Below are 6,153 nucleotides of genomic sequence, written 5' to 3' on the forward strand. Positions count from 1 at the left end.
AAGCATGGAAACAGACCCTTCGGTCCAACCCATCCATGCCGACCAGATATCCCAACCCAATCTAGTCCCACCTGCCAGCACCCGGCCCATATTCCTCCAAACCCATCCTATTCATATACCCATCCAAATGCCTCTTACATTTTGCAATTGTACCAGCCTCCACCACTTCCTCTGGTAGCTCATTCCATTCACGTACCACCCTCTGTGTGAAAAAGTCGTCCCTCAGGACTCTTTTCCATATCTTTCCCCTCTCAAACTAAACCTGTGCCCTCTAGTTCTGGACTCCCTGACCCCAAAGAAGTTTCACAACATCTTTCCGATAGGAAGGTGACCAGAATTGCACGCAATATTCCAAGAGTGACCTAACCCATGTCCTGTTCAGCCGCAGCATGACCTCCCAACTCCTGTACTCGGTACTCTGACCAATAAAGGAAAGCATAAAAAAACGCCTTCTTCACTATCCTATCTACCTGCGACTCCACTTTCAAGGAGCTATGAACCAGCACTCCAAGTTCTCTTTCTTCAGCAACACTCCCAGGCCCTTATACTTATTTGTATAAGTCCTGCTAAGATTTGCTTTCCCAAAATGCAGCACCACGCGTTTATCCGAATTAAACTCCATCTGCCAATTCTTAACCCATTGGCCGATCTGGTCCAGATCCTGTTTTAATCTGAGTTAACCATCTTCGTTGTCCACTACACCTCCAATTCTGGTGTCATCTCGCAACTTACTAACTGTACCTCTTATGCTGATATTCAAATCATTAAGGTAAATGACCAAAGGTCGAGGACTCAGCACCGATCCTTGTGGCACTCCACTGGTCACAGGCCTCCAGTCTGAAAAACAACCCTCCACTGTCACCCTCAGCCGTCTACCTTTGAGCCAGTTCTGTTTCTAAATGGTTGGCGTCCCTTTGTTCCATGAGATCTAACCTTCCTAATTAGTCCTGCATGAAGTCCATATGGATCACATCTACTTGTCTGCCTTCATCAATCTTCTTTGTTACTTCTTCAAAAAACTCAATCAAGTTTGTGAGACATGATTTCCCACGAAAGGCATGTTGGGTATTAGTACGAAATGTCTGTTAATGACATGCATTTAAAGACACTTTAAATCATTTTTCATGTTTATGCTGCGTTAATCTGTCGTTATTGATTCACAGTTTATGTTCGTTTCCTGCAGTTAACATGCTGACTTCTCCCGTTGTTCATAGTTCAATGTGATGCATCCAGTGTGTGCATAACGAGAGGGAGCTTGCTTCCCACATCTTGTGTTTATCTGTGTCTTATGTCCAGCTTTTATCAATGGCGAGAGCAAGGGGGATAGGGCGAGAACAATGTGTAAGTCTGTCTGTGCCCATGCACGGCACCCACATCGGTAATTCTCGACTGTGCATTCACAGCCAGTTTTCTGTGCCGCTACACCCACCCCCTGCACTTTTGAAATATCGCTATTATTTTGTGCTGTCTCTCTGCGCTTTTCCTCCCAAGATGAATCACGTCCACCCAACTGCTCCAGATTTCATATGACAAAACACTCATTAAGAACCATTGCATTAAACATGCACTTCGCATCTGTCGTTATTTGGTTTTCCTGGATCTCTTTCATACGATAAAAGTTCACAGCAACTTGACTTGGAAAAGAAAATCGCGTTACTTTTCATTATCCCATTTCAGTCTACATTTCAATGCAGTTAGACAACAGGCTCAAATTATTGTTTGAGGTTTTATAATATCGTCGATGCATATAAACTGACCATTGGAGTTCCAATTTCAATAAGACAGGTGTAATCATCAAAAAACAGCGACCAGAGTGGGATTCGAACCCACGCATGCAGAGCACAATGGATTAGCAGGCCATCGCCTTAACCTCTCGGCCACCCCGTCGCACATGCATGCAAACATGTCACCTAATCTCTCAGACCTACACAGCCTCATCATGTCTGGGGAATCTCCCATTCACAGTCTCCAACCCTATTGTCCATGAACCCCGCACTGCCTGATTCTACCTGCTTCCGAAGACCTGCTGTCTCAGCCTGCCCCTGTCAGACCCGAGTCATCTCTTCCTACCTCAACACCTTCCTTTCTCCTCAGTCCAGGAAATCCTCGCCTACGTTTGTGACACCACCTATGCACTTCATATCCTCCAGGACTTGTATTTCCCGGCTCCACAACGCGTCATCTTCACCTTGGGCATCCAGTCCCTCTGCACATCCATCTGCCATGACGAAAGTCTCCAAGCCCCCTGTGTCTTCATCTCACCCCATCCCAATTGGTACCCTTCCACCCACACCCTCATCCACCTGGCTAAACTGTTCCTCACCCTCAACAACATTTCTGTCCAATCCCCCCACTTCCTCCAACCCAAAGGGGTAGCCATGGGCACCCGCATGTGACCTACATATGCCTGCCTGTTTGTCAGATATGTGGAATTGTCCATCTTTCGTAGTTACAATGGCACCTCTCTCCACTTGTTCCTCCGCTACATTGATGAATGCATTGGTCCCACTTCCTGCTCCCACGAGGAGGTTGAACATTTCACAAACGTTACCAATACCTTTCACCCCGACGTCAAATTCACCTGGAACTCCTTGGCAACTTCCTTCCACTTGTTGGACCTGTCCATCACCGTCTCCAGCGAATGACTAATGACAGACATATATTACAAGCCCATCGACTCCCACAGCTACCAATTCTGCACCTCCTCCCACGCCACCTCGTGTAAAAACGCCATTACTTATTCCCAATTCCTCCGCCTCCAAACACATCTTTTCCCAGGATGACCAACTCCACCTCAGAATGTCCCAGTTGGTCTCCTTCCCACGTGGCTCACCTTTCCCTCCACTTCATTCACCATCACCCTCAAATCCCACCCCTCCCGCAACAAGGACAGATTCCCATGGTCCTCAACTTCCACCCCACCAAACTCAGCATAAAACACATCAGACTCCACCACTTCTGCAATCTCCATACAGACCCCACTATCAGGTGTATATTTCCCTCCATACCCTTATCAGTGTTCTGAAAAGGCCATTCCCTCCACGAGCACCTCGTCTGGTCTACAAACCGCAATAAACCCACACCCCACTACTGGCATCTTTCCCTGCCACCGCAGGAAGGGTAAAAGCAGCGCCCACACCACTCCACTTATCTCCATCTAAGGCCCCAAGGTATCCTTCCACATCAGTTAGAAATTCACCTGTACAAATTCCAATGTCATCTACTGCATCCGTTGAACCCAGTGTGGTCTCCTCTACATTAGCGAGAGAGGACACCTTCTTGCAGATCATTTCAGAGAACATATTTGGGACTCCGCACCCACCAACTTCACCATCCCGTGACTGAACACTTCAACTCCCCTTCCCACTCCGTCAAAGACGTGCAGGTCCTGGGCCTCCTTCAGTGCCAAACCATAACCACCCAATACCTGGAGGACGAACGCCGTATATTCCGCCTTGGGACGCTGTCACGTCACGGGATAAGTGTGGATTTGAACAGTTTCCTCATTTCCCTTGCCCCAAGTCCCAAGCCTCAAACTTGGCACCCCCCTCTGGACCCATTCCATCACTGCTCCTTCCGAACTATCATCTTCTCCCGCATCTTCATCCAACTACCACTTTCCCAACTATCTCCCCCCAACCCAACACCCCCACCATTTATCTCTGAGTTCCGACTCATAAGCCTTATTTCTTTTGAAGGGCTATGCCTGAAACGTGGATTCTCCTGCTCCTCGGATGCTGCCTGACCTGCTGTGCTTTCCCTGCACCACACTTTCGACTCTGATCTTCAGTCCTAACTTTCTCCTAGGAATAATCAATGACCTCAGAGTGAAGATGCCCCTGGATTGCAGTGATCATAGTGTGACTGAGTTTTGCATTTATTTTGCGTGAGGGCAGGCTGGATCTGATTCGACCACTTAACACCCAGACAACGGGAATGGTATCAGATACTGAAGTTAGGACGGGCTGAAGTGAAGTGGAAAATTCTGTCAGAACGTGAATCAGTACAACTGCATCATATCACCCAGACTGTAAAAGACAAGCAGAAGGAGCAAATCAACTTCAGTTCAGACACAATAACAGGTAACTTGGAAAGAAGACAATGGAACACAATGAGATGGAATGGAATTATTTATGAAAAAGGATTAAATATTTAAGCTATTTTACATACAGATTGTCGTCACATTGGAAAAAGGAATTTATAGCAGTGTAACGGTTGTATTTGCCTACGACCTCACAATTCAGAGAGACACTGACATAGTATCTTCTGCATCAGCGTGGCCAAGTGAAAGCATGATCGGCCCATCAATCAGAATTCAATACTTCAAAGCTCTCCTCTGAGCTGTACAACCTATTTGCTGCTCCTGTAGTCAGGTCCCAATCGCTTCACAGTGTATCTTTTTTTGCTTCCTGCCTCACGTAAACACTTGAAATCTGATCAAATCCCCAGTGTTTCCGCTTTAACCCATATTTTGTAACTCCCGAGCTGACACAGGTACGAGTGACCAATTGGCCTTTTCGAAGGGTCTCACTTTGTATGATCTGAATGATAAAGTGCACTGTATCTGATCGGCAGGACACACTGCAGAAATTATCCCATCCCAGCGGACTGAGCTGCCTCCAGTGATAGAGCTGTCTCCATTAGTACAGTCTCACACAGTCACAGCGAACATCTTTTCATGTCACCCTCGAAGGTACTTGCTACAAAAAAAGCTGAAGTGTGCTAGAAACTGCTGTCATCAGTGCGATGTACAGAGGCCCAGTGGGAGCCTAGTGGGCCCATAAACCAGAAATCAATGGATAAAAATATTCTTCTTTTTAGAAGAATCCGATTCAGACCATGAAGTTAACACTTACTGAGGAGAAAACGGATGTGGGAAAGGGGACACTCTCAACTGGTTCCAGCATTTACAACTTTGGTCCGTCTGACAAGAAAAGCAGAAACTTGGAACTGTTTATCTTGCTTCTGAAGAACAGGTTAGTAAATTTTGAAGAGCATAGATATTTCTCCCTGGTGTTCATGAAATGATCTAGAGCAGAGTACTGTTCCCTGAGTATGGGCTGACTTCTGGGTTATGGACTATGATATTCTGCTCACATGGTCTGAACACATACAAAGAAATGACTCAGTGATAAGATCTGCTGAATCAGATTCCGTGAAGAACAGAAGCCGATGTAATGAAAAGAGCCAAAAGAGCGGTAATGCAGCAAATTATTTTCCAGACTCGAGGAGAGTGCATAGTGCTGTTTCCAGGGGTCAACATCTGTGCAACTTCAGGCAGCATCCAGGGAACAGGAGATTCGACGTTTCGGGCACAGGCCCTTCTTCAGGCCCTCCTGAAGAAGGGCCTGTGCCCGAAACGTCGACATTCCTGAAGAAGGGCCTGTGCCCGAAACGTCGACATTCCTGAAGAAGGGCCTGTGCCCGAAACGTCGAATCTCCTGTTCCCTGGATGCTGCCTGACCTGCTGTGCTGTTCCAGCAATAAAGTTTCAACTTTGATCTCCAGCATCTGCAGACCTCACTTTCTCCTCAATATCTGTGCAAGTAGACTGAAACAGTTTTCGGTGTTGTTGTACTGCATCTTTTGTATAATGGTGCAAAATTACGGAACTTTTGTATAGAGGGGATAACTTCAAAATCCCCAATTAAGCAAAACACACAAATGAGGTAAACAACAAAGTAACCACACAATTTGGTGTTACGTCATGCGGTAAACTTTCCTGCTCAGATTTCGTTCAAAATCGCTTTCTGTAGAATTCCTAAGACTGAGATTCGAACAGTGAATGGTCCACGTCAATAAAAACTGCTCTGATCTCACAACTTCAGCATTTGATACCCACCCCCTTATGTATGTCTGGCAATAGTAATTGATCCCTCACTGTGTTACTTCAGCACTCGTAGAGAAGAAATAACTATAACAACAACAGTCACCTTTGTGACTTGGATTTGACCGATTCTGTTGTATCCAATCCATTCAGCTGTAATTGAAATTGCTTCCACCTTTCCTGTGTCGGTAATAAGATTGCATAGCTTAGTGGTGAGTTTTCATCAATTGAATTGGACCCAGCATCCTTTCTCAGGTTGAAGTATACCGGGATATAAAGACATGATGAGAGACACAGGCAGTGTTTACTGGACTATAAAGACGTTA

General features: G+C 46.0%; 1 non-coding gene across 1 annotated transcript; it reads right to left on the reverse strand.

Moving 5' to 3' along the window:
- Positions 1 to 1,805: 1,805 nt before the first annotated feature.
- Positions 1,806 to 1,887, reverse strand: trnas-gcu (transfer RNA serine (anticodon GCU)). The gene has a single exon. It is a non-coding gene; the product is annotated as a tRNA-Ser (tRNA).
- Positions 1,888 to 6,153: the final 4,266 nt, after the last annotated feature.

The sequence above is a fragment of the Chiloscyllium plagiosum genome, unplaced genomic scaffold (genome assembly GCF_037043375.1).
Source record: "Chiloscyllium plagiosum isolate Xiang-an unplaced genomic scaffold, Cpla_swu_hap1 HiC_scaffold_29, whole genome shotgun sequence".
NCBI lineage: Eukaryota > Metazoa > Chordata > Chondrichthyes > Orectolobiformes > Hemiscylliidae > Chiloscyllium > Chiloscyllium plagiosum.